The sequence below is a fragment of the Entamoeba invadens genome (genome assembly GCF_000330505.1).
Source record: "Entamoeba invadens IP1 unplaced genomic scaffold scaff_1105074725643, whole genome shotgun sequence".
In the NCBI taxonomy this organism is placed as follows: Eukaryota; Evosea; order Mastigamoebida; family Endamoebidae; genus Entamoeba; species Entamoeba invadens.
This window is the reverse complement of record NW_004191777.1, coordinates 329595-339392: the sequence shown is the minus strand read 5'-3', so window position 1 is coordinate 339392 and position 9798 is coordinate 329595.

The window sequence follows — 9798 nt, the reverse complement described above, 5'->3', positions numbered from 1 at the left end:
TGGTGTTTTTTGATTGACAAATTTCTATTTTTGTTTTTTAAAAAAACAGTTAATATGTTATTTATAAAGAAGTTGAATAGGTTTTTAATAGTATATATAAGTAAAAATATAATAGTAAAAATAAAATAGTAAATATAATTAATTTTTATAAATGTTTTAAAATTACAAAAATATCACACCCAATTGCAACGACGACATCAATAAAACATTGGAATATATATTTTTAAAAACAAAACTGTTTATTTTAAAAATAAAATAAAGTGTATTTTTATATAAAATACCTTCTATTTTAATTTTAATTTTAAATGTTTTGATTTTAATATTCAAATAAAAACACAATACAAACAATTGGATAACAAAGAAAATGGAGACGTGGTGGCATTGTTTCGATTTTTTTAGATAGAAGCATGGACGACATAAATTATATTTAATATTTGTGTGATATTATTCTGAAAACAAGAATAAAACCATTAACATATATTTGAATACAATTTAAAAAACTAGAAGTCGAGAGATAGCGTACAAAGATCCAATTAGCTTGTATTTCGACATTGTAATAATAGACTACCGTATTTTTGGTAGATGATAAATAAGAAATTCAAAAATAGAAAAATAAATAATAAGTAAAGCAAGAATTCGATATTCAAACACATTGATTAACATGGCTACCTGAAGTAAATATGTATTATATATCGAAAACGAATATGCTGTATTTAACCAAATGGAATATGTCTAAAATTGCAAGCATACATTCAAAACTTGTAATTCTCTGTATGTTTATTATATATAAACAAATACAACCAACAACCAAGGCGTCATTAATGTACAAATAACATTATTATTATTAACACATACACTCTCTCTTTAATCAACACCAAACGAAAACAAGGCGCCCTTCCCCATTTGGTTACAAAACATCATTATTATTGCACACAGGTTGTTTCTGCTTGTTTTAACATTTAAAGTATTAACCATACAGAAAGTGATCATGCATATAGACGCTGGCTTGTACATAGTCGGCAACCAATGTAATTGGACAATATATCCCTGTCAAATAGCCAGTGCCATTGTGACTCTTTTATAACAATAAAGGAGTCCCTCTTTGTTGTTTAAATAAAGTTAGACCGAATATAAAAAACAATAAAACAAATAAATAGCGCTTATACGGCACAAATAACAGTCTACGCAACAAATCATAGAGGTGTGAGCGCTTATATTTATAATATTTATATTATAAATATGATACAGAGAAAGACACAAAGGAAATAAATTGAAAGATTAAAAGAAATGAAGAAGAAGTCGCTGGGATATAATTGATCGATTACATTGTTAGTTCATCGTTTTTTATTTGTAAAATATGTTTTTAATTAATAAAATAGTTTATAATTGATAATACAGTAAGTAATTAATGTATAGACAAATTATAATTGTTTATAAACTTTCTATTCTAAAATTAATAAAATATCTAACAATCATAAACTGGTTTTCAAAAGTTGGTACTGAGGTGTCCCGATTTTTTGCATTTATTTTGTTTATTATTTTTGGGAATCTTTTTTTTTGTTATAAAAATCGCTTATTTTTCCAAATAAAAAAGAGAAAAAACAGTCTTCAAAAAATATTTTTTTTACTTGAAAATTTTTTTTAGCATTAAAAAATACATATAAAATTTTTGTTTCAGAAAAACACGCGAATAATAATTCGCGTGTTTTAGTATTAATATTATTTGCTTTTAGTACAAAAGCAAATAATTTGTTTTGTCAATCTTTTTCATTATCAAACATTTTATTAATTAATGAAATATTCACGAAACAAAAGCTTAGTTTGAAGATTAGTATGCTTAATAGTGTTATCACAATAACAATAAAAATATCAAAATGATTTGATAACTTATCTTTGTTGGGTTTTATAAAGTCGACATTATCTTTGAGCATTTCAGTGAGAACATCATTTTTAAAATATCCAATAACAATACATTATTGTTATTTTGTATTATTATTTGTGTAGTTCTTTGACTTGTGTCTGTCAAAATTATTACACATTTGCTGTGTTTTTTGGTGTTTTTGGAACTCTTTATTTCATTATTTTTTATTCAGAGTAGAAACCACAGTTTGTTTCTAATTGAAAATGAAAAATTAACGAGAGTAATATTCGGTTAAAACTCGGCACAAACAACAACGTCCAATTTACTTAAACGTTCATTGTTGTGCTTTTCGGCCAACAACGTTGAATATATGTTGCGAAATATCGAGTTGAGGTCAAATCAAATAACGGGATCTGGTTTTTTGGAAAAGGCTGGCTAATATTCCAACATTTCCCGAATTTGTACGAAAATAATTGAACGGTATTGGTATTTTTTCAAAATAAAGTCGGTACTTTCGATTTTTTGTTTTTTGTTTTTTAGGAAAAAACAAAAATAAAAAACGGGACTTCAGGAAGTTCTAAAAATATGACAGTACCGACTTTTGAAAAACAGTTTATAAACAATGTTAATTACAGAAACTTCCCGTTATTTTTTAAATAGACACAATCATTCATAAATCACTTCTATCATAATACGTGATTTATTATTTACAAAAAATCACACTTTATTTATTCATTTCCATTAAATCTTTCACATCCGCCGATTGTATATTGACAAAACCCCTTTTCGCCAAGCAAATTTTCTTATCACGACCATTTTTTGATTTGGGTTTCAACTTTTGATTTCCGAATTCCAAAAAAAATCTCATGTATAATTCTGGGATATAAGCCAGAATTATAAAATATAATGTAAATAATACCATTAAATGAATGCAATACAAGTTGTTATTAAAATTTTTCGAATAGAACAATTGTCGCATTAGAAAACAGTATTTACATTATTATCAACATAATATTATCAAACATCTCATATATAACGATTGAATATTTCACAATCACATTTCCAGAAACTATAAGGCTAAAACTCATGTCTGTATTGTTAATTGAATTCAATTTAGAAATCCATTGACATTTCTTAGCTTTTTTACATTTTTTCTCTGTTTGTACTCTGTTTATAACAAAAAGTACTTGATATTCGCCAAGTAGATTCATTAATATGACCCCATATGTATTTTTAGTGCGTTATTCCGACCATATTTTCAATTGTTTCAACTCTTTTTTATTGGCAAGAGTTTTAGCTTCAAATTCTCATGTCGTTTTTTTCTTGAAACTTAATATGTCATTGTCCTATTTTAATATGTATGAAATTGGTAATTGAACTTACAGAAGGTATTTCGAATTTAAGACATAAAATATTTCTGGAGAAAGAAGTAAATTAAATCTTCTGTGATATAAAGTTGCAAACTTTTGTTCTGTAACAAAAGAAACAGTTTTAAACTTTTATTATTTTCTCCCACAATGATTTCTTATTATACAATAAAAGGAGTCTATTTGTCGTTAATCCAACAAAAAATGTCTCTATTTGTCATAAATGCTTGAATTTTGTAGAAAGTTGATTTTATTATTGAAATTAATTTTTATAAAAAAATAGTTTTTAATTCAACAAAAATTTCTAATTCAAGAACGAAATATCTATTTGTCTTACACCCAAATGATTGGTCTCTTGTGCTACAAATAAGCTATTTCGACAATAACAATTTCAATGAATAGACGCCTTTGATTCTATATCTTCCAATATTAAAACGGATACCTTACCATCTCTTTTTATTTTTTTGAATAAAGTGTTAAAATATTATTACAAAGCTCTTTTTGTAATGATTTTTAGGCAAAATTGACTCCCCGTTTCTCAATTTTATTAACATGTTATTTAAAGTGTTAACTTTTATACCTTCTTTGGTGCTAAATAATTCTGGTTCGACTGGATCTCATATTTTCAAAAAAAAAATAATTAATTTAAACTTATAAGAAAAAGATACCTTTTTGTATAATCATTTTTCTTGTGTAATATTGAAACTATTCTTTTTTGGTCGTTTTTTACTGTTGGATTATTACGGAATAAAATAAATAATACACAATGAGTCTATGAACTCACGTTGTTAAAGTTGTGTAATTTTACGATAAAATCAATTCGAGCGATTAGATTTCTTACTTCAAGATATGTAAGTGGATGAGTCATTTGATAACAATTTAAATTAAAGTTGTTTTTATTGTACAAACAACTCAAAAAATCAATTTCAGCCTATGTTGTTTTGGTTTTTATGTTTATTTTGTATACAATAACGGGAAGACTGGACAACCAAGTACATAAAACTGAAAAGGGGGACGAAGAGATGGTTCAGAGAGAGGACTGCTCAGAGTCGTGTGAGCCTACCGAAGAGATGGGAGTTACACAATTGAATTCTTATTATTGTACAGTATGGTCATCAAACCTTATGTGAAACCTTGAGTCTTATGCGATTTTTTAGAATAATTTTTAGTATTATTATTATGAAAAACCATTCAAAAATAAATCACAATCATAAGTTATTTTGGGTTTTCAATTTAATAAAATAAAAATTTCATTTTATGGAAGAGATAACACCAACGTTTATCGAAACAATCAAGAACAAGGTGAGAACTGGTCAGTATGTTATAGAGTTTAAACAGTTGTCAACAAAAAACATGAGAAAAAAATCATTAACCAAATCTGAAATGAAAGACAATATAAACGAGACGTTTAAAGCAGGAAAATTTAAAACAAAACTTAAAGAAAAAGCATTTGAATTATTAAAGTGTCTTTCTGATGATATTTTCCGAGCCAATGATATGGTCGAACAAGTTCCACAAGAAGCCATATGGTTCAGAAGGAGCGATCGGTGCATTATTTGGCCTTCCTGGTGGTGCTATACATATCCACATCAATCAAGAGAGTGAACAACCTCAATATCATTGCAATTTTACCACAGAGATGAATTTGGGAATACAGGAAGTGTTCAAATACTGTGATACCAATGATAATGCAATAACATTGTATTTGATTGAACTTTTGTGCAGAGCTTTTGATGATCTTTTCGATGTCAAACGTAAAAGGTATCATCAGACATATTGAAATGGTTCACAAACGTGTCACGGTTGTTGCGAAGCCAGAAGGAGTATGAGACTTCAATGTGATTCAAAGAATGTCATTTACAATTTCGAGACATTTGTCGACAATTTTAATGGTGTTGATGCACAACTTTGTTTTAATATTCATGAAATTGGCTTTAGTAAACACGCAGACTCTGGAAACGTAAGTGTATTTGCCAAAAGCAAAACTTTCAAAGTCAAAGTTGGCGTTTCAAGATCTTTAAAACACAGCACGATGTTGGGTTGTATCAATGCACAAGGCTCACTTATATGCCCAGCAATAGTTATTCCAGTCCAAAATTTCAATTGAAGCTTCTCAGTCGACTTTCCAGATGTTGCTGTTTACTACACGAGCAGTGGCTTTGTAAACCGATACACCTTCAAAAATGTGGATACTGACCAATTTGTAGCCTCATATTATTGACACCAGAAAGAAAATGAGTATTCCCGAAGAAAAATCCGTAATAATTATGGATAATTTCGGTGCACACGTTGATCAAGAAATGAAAAACGTTTTTGAATCAAACAACGTGTTTTTTCATTTCATTATACCACATTCGAGTCAATTGGTGCAGCCACTTGACTTGTGCCTTTTTGGTTCCATCAAAAAGGCTTTGCGTAATTCAATTCCAATGTTTATGAGCAAACAAAGTACGCAAAAAACAACAACCAAGTGCTCACATCCAATGTTGTCAAATTCGGCATTTAGAACATCTTCAATCACGGCAAAAGTCGAAACTTTCAATAAATTACATCCACAATTTGAGCAATGGATCAAGCAGCTAGACGATCCAATTAGTTCATCTGGTTTGATGAATGAACGAGCTGAGTGGAAAAGTAAGATGACCAGTGTCATGAAAAAAGTAATGAGAGAAGTTAATGAAAGATCTGATATTGAAACAGTCGGAAGCAGTTTTAGGAGAACCGGTTTCGTGATAGTGGTGAGAGACAAAAAACCCAGAGTTTATGTTGATATACTATCAGCCAAAGTATTCCTGTCAACTTTAAATGTTATGCCAGAACAACGGGTAATGGAAAAACTTAAAGCACCAGAAAACATGATGTTTAGAAACAAAGCAATTGTATGCAATGAAGAAGTTGTAGAAGAAGCCGTCAACCGATGGAAAACCTATGGTCAAATTCAAAAAAACAAGAAGGAGAGAGATCAATGCAATGTGCAAAAGATGATAATGTCGAGGTAATACGTGAAGAAAGAGTTGATAATAATCATTGTATGTTTACTAATGAAAGAGAATCGCATTTTAATTTTAAATGTGGAGAACGCAGCGAAATAATTCCTCTTCGTGTCAGAGTTATAATGGAAATGGATTTCTGTGATAAAGATGGAGTATTAAGACCAATGACGATGGAGGAATTGAAACAAAGATAAGAGAAGGAGATGAATTTTGACGTTGGTAATAATTAAATCATTTTGATTTATTTTTTAATTAGATGATAGAACACATATCTATATCATTCAGTCTCTCTATCATATTTTTTGTTTTCATTCAAATTTAGTTGTTCGTATTTTTTTTCAAACAATGATTATTTAGTTTATTTTAGTTCAACTCCTTATGTTGATTTCAATTTTGTTAATTTGTCTTCTTATATTTTCCAAATCAACCTTTTTTATTTTTGTAATCGCATAAGGCTCATAGTTTAGTTTTTTGTTTTTAGTATAAAACTGTGTTATTTGCCTTTTTTAATATAAGTATTGATTTTTTTACAAAAATTTATAATCTTTTTATATTAAGAAAATCGCATAAGGTTGTAGGTATCACATAAGGGTGAATACCACATCTGTATAAAATAACGGGAAGTTTCTGTAATTAACATTGTTTATATATCGATAAAAATTGTCATGTGTATAGAAAATATAATTTTTTTTTCAAATATTGTTAGTCACTTTATTTTTGATTACATCATTTCCAAGAAAATACATCACTTAATTTAATTAATTCCCAACATTTTTTTACAATAAATCATCATTTAGTTTGATTATTTGTCACTTTTATAAAAAAAATTCTCATAATTTTCAAATAACTCTCAAGTCTTAATTAATTCATCGTTTCTATCAAAAATGTCAAACAATTTATTAAAATTATATCACATTCATAAAAGTAATATCAAAAGTTGACTATTTCGACTGTACAGGGGGTGAAAGTGGACCTGTAAAAATGAAAGTGTAATGTAAAAACAAGGGTTTCGAAAATTTAATTTTGATTGGTCAATTATTAAAACCCTTTCTTTTTGTTTTTGTTTTTCAAAAAATAGCCGAAAAAACAAGGATAAAAAAGACAATATTTTGAGAGTTTGACGAAATTTGTTATTAATATTTAACTTTTTATAGCTTTTTAATTAATAATTATATTTAAATTCACACTTTCGAAATATTATAAAAAGCTAATATTTAATTGAACCAAACAAAGGGAAAAAGAGGAAAATTAAAATAAACTGAGCTAGCTCCATGTTCGATGCTGTCTACACAAAGAAACAATTGAATATAATTAACAAGCCCTCGAGACAAATACACTTGTAAGCCTCTTGTAACTGACCAATCAAAAGGTTTATTAACTTCGGTTCGAAGGTTTGCTGCAATTGTGAGGAGAAGAAATCAAAAATATTCTTTATTGTCATAGCAAAATTATTGGATCACCTCAGAGTAATCAGATTAAACACACTAAACAATGTACAATATATTAAAATATAAATGATAAAATAAATAACCTATAGGTTAGTATTTATTTTTCAGAGAAACATGAACAACAAACTTATATGTTTTTTCGAGGAAATTGTTGATTTGTCAATTTGGAATTACAAATACGGGAACGCTTTTACTCTCAAAGTTGTGTAATAAACGCGATATTAGAGGTTGGTGGACCATACTGCCTTACAATGGGTAAGGTTCCTTTAGAACACCAATTCAATACAATTTAACGGGGTTTAGTAAAGGGTTAAAATAACAATATATAATTATATAGTTTAAATAATAAATTTAAATGATTTATTTTAACGGTCATAATTGTGAATCAAACCACTATTTTGTTCCCTTAACAAATAAGTATTTAAAAATATTATTTCTTTTTTTATAATAATTTTTGTTTATTTTTTCAATTCGTCCATAATTGTTGAATGACCATTTTCAATCTGATAAAAAACAAATTTTTGAAAATTAAATTAACTATTCATTGAACCTTTCTTCTCCAATTAAGAAATTCAGAAACAAAAAACATGAGTTTTTTAGTTGCAAATAGACTTCTCTCCCAGAGTTTCAGTCTTGATATCTCACCTGGTGAGATGTTGTAAACGTTTTACAAAACAATGTAGTTGATAATGTGTGCTCTCCTGCCATTGTCTTTGTTGATTTCTTCCACTTTTGTTGTAATGAAATGAACCTGTAATTGCCTGGACTCCAACGCAAGACCAAATTCTACAGTGGCAAGTATTTTATAGAAGAAATGTCTGACTTTTACCCTTACATCCTCATCGTATTTCGTTTCCAAATATAAACGATAAATGAATTGTTTTGGAGTAAGAACAGATTCATTAAGGTTCTCGGACAAATATTTTTGATTGACCACTAATCGATGACTTTCTTTCTCAGTAAGGAACTTCTCGTCTTCTTCACAAAACAAGAAGGAATTTTTACAGTCAGTCTTTTCTTCAGTCGTTGTGCCGTCGATAACTGTAGGTAATGCTTTGATATAATCATCTCGTGAAATATTCTCAAGAATGCACTCCTATCAACATTGAAATTTAACTTCGAAACAAATGAGGGGCTGTTTCTGAAGAAACCACTTGAATTTTTTGTCTAGTTTTTTCATTTTTTATTATTTTAGATCAACCATTTTTAAGTTGAAAATGTTTGATTTAGGTTTTTTAAAAAATATCAATTCAAATCATTCCACATTTCTTTTGTCATTTTTGAAATTTGTGAAAAAAGTTATTTTTGGTGTAAAAAATGCTATTATTATCTACTAAACCCCTGTTTTTACATTTCACTTTCATTTTTACAGGTCCACTTTCGCTTCTGTACCTTTTTCTTGAAAATATTTAAAAATATCATTTGATTTTTTTAAAGTTATAAGTAAAACTAAAATTAATAATTAATAAAAAACTATATTTTGATTGTCAAAACAACCAACTATTTTTTAATACTAAACATATAATATTTTTTATATAACTTCTTAGTTAAAATTAATACTTAAATTAATTTATAATACTTTTATATAATTATAGTAATTTAAAAATATTATTTTATATATATAATAAAATCAAAAATATGAAATATAATATCCCAAAAATACATTACAAAATTATTTCCCAATCCAACGAAAATATTTCAAAGACCCTTTAAACAAAAAACAAAATACATAAAATTCCTTTAACCATAAAACACCAATTAAATATATTCTAATTGCTGTTTATCTCATCGTTCTCTGTGTTATCCGGTCTTGTTGAGTCATTTTTTCCTCAGCAACCTTTTTGGCTCACATGTACGTTTTCAGGTTAATAAAAACAAAGAAACGAATAAAACAGTTCAAATTGACCATTCATTAGTTATACCAAATAGATATACTTGCCTCAATTATGCAAAAACCTCCAGAAATCCTCGGAATATAATTAAATTTTAACATTTATACTAAAATAACACGCAAATTAAACTAAATCTTCCCGTTAATTAAAAACGACTCTGTCGTGTGAACTCGAAAACATATAAATGTCGTGGAAATGTGCGTTCTGTGGGAAGAGTGTGTACTTGCCGAGAGAAGC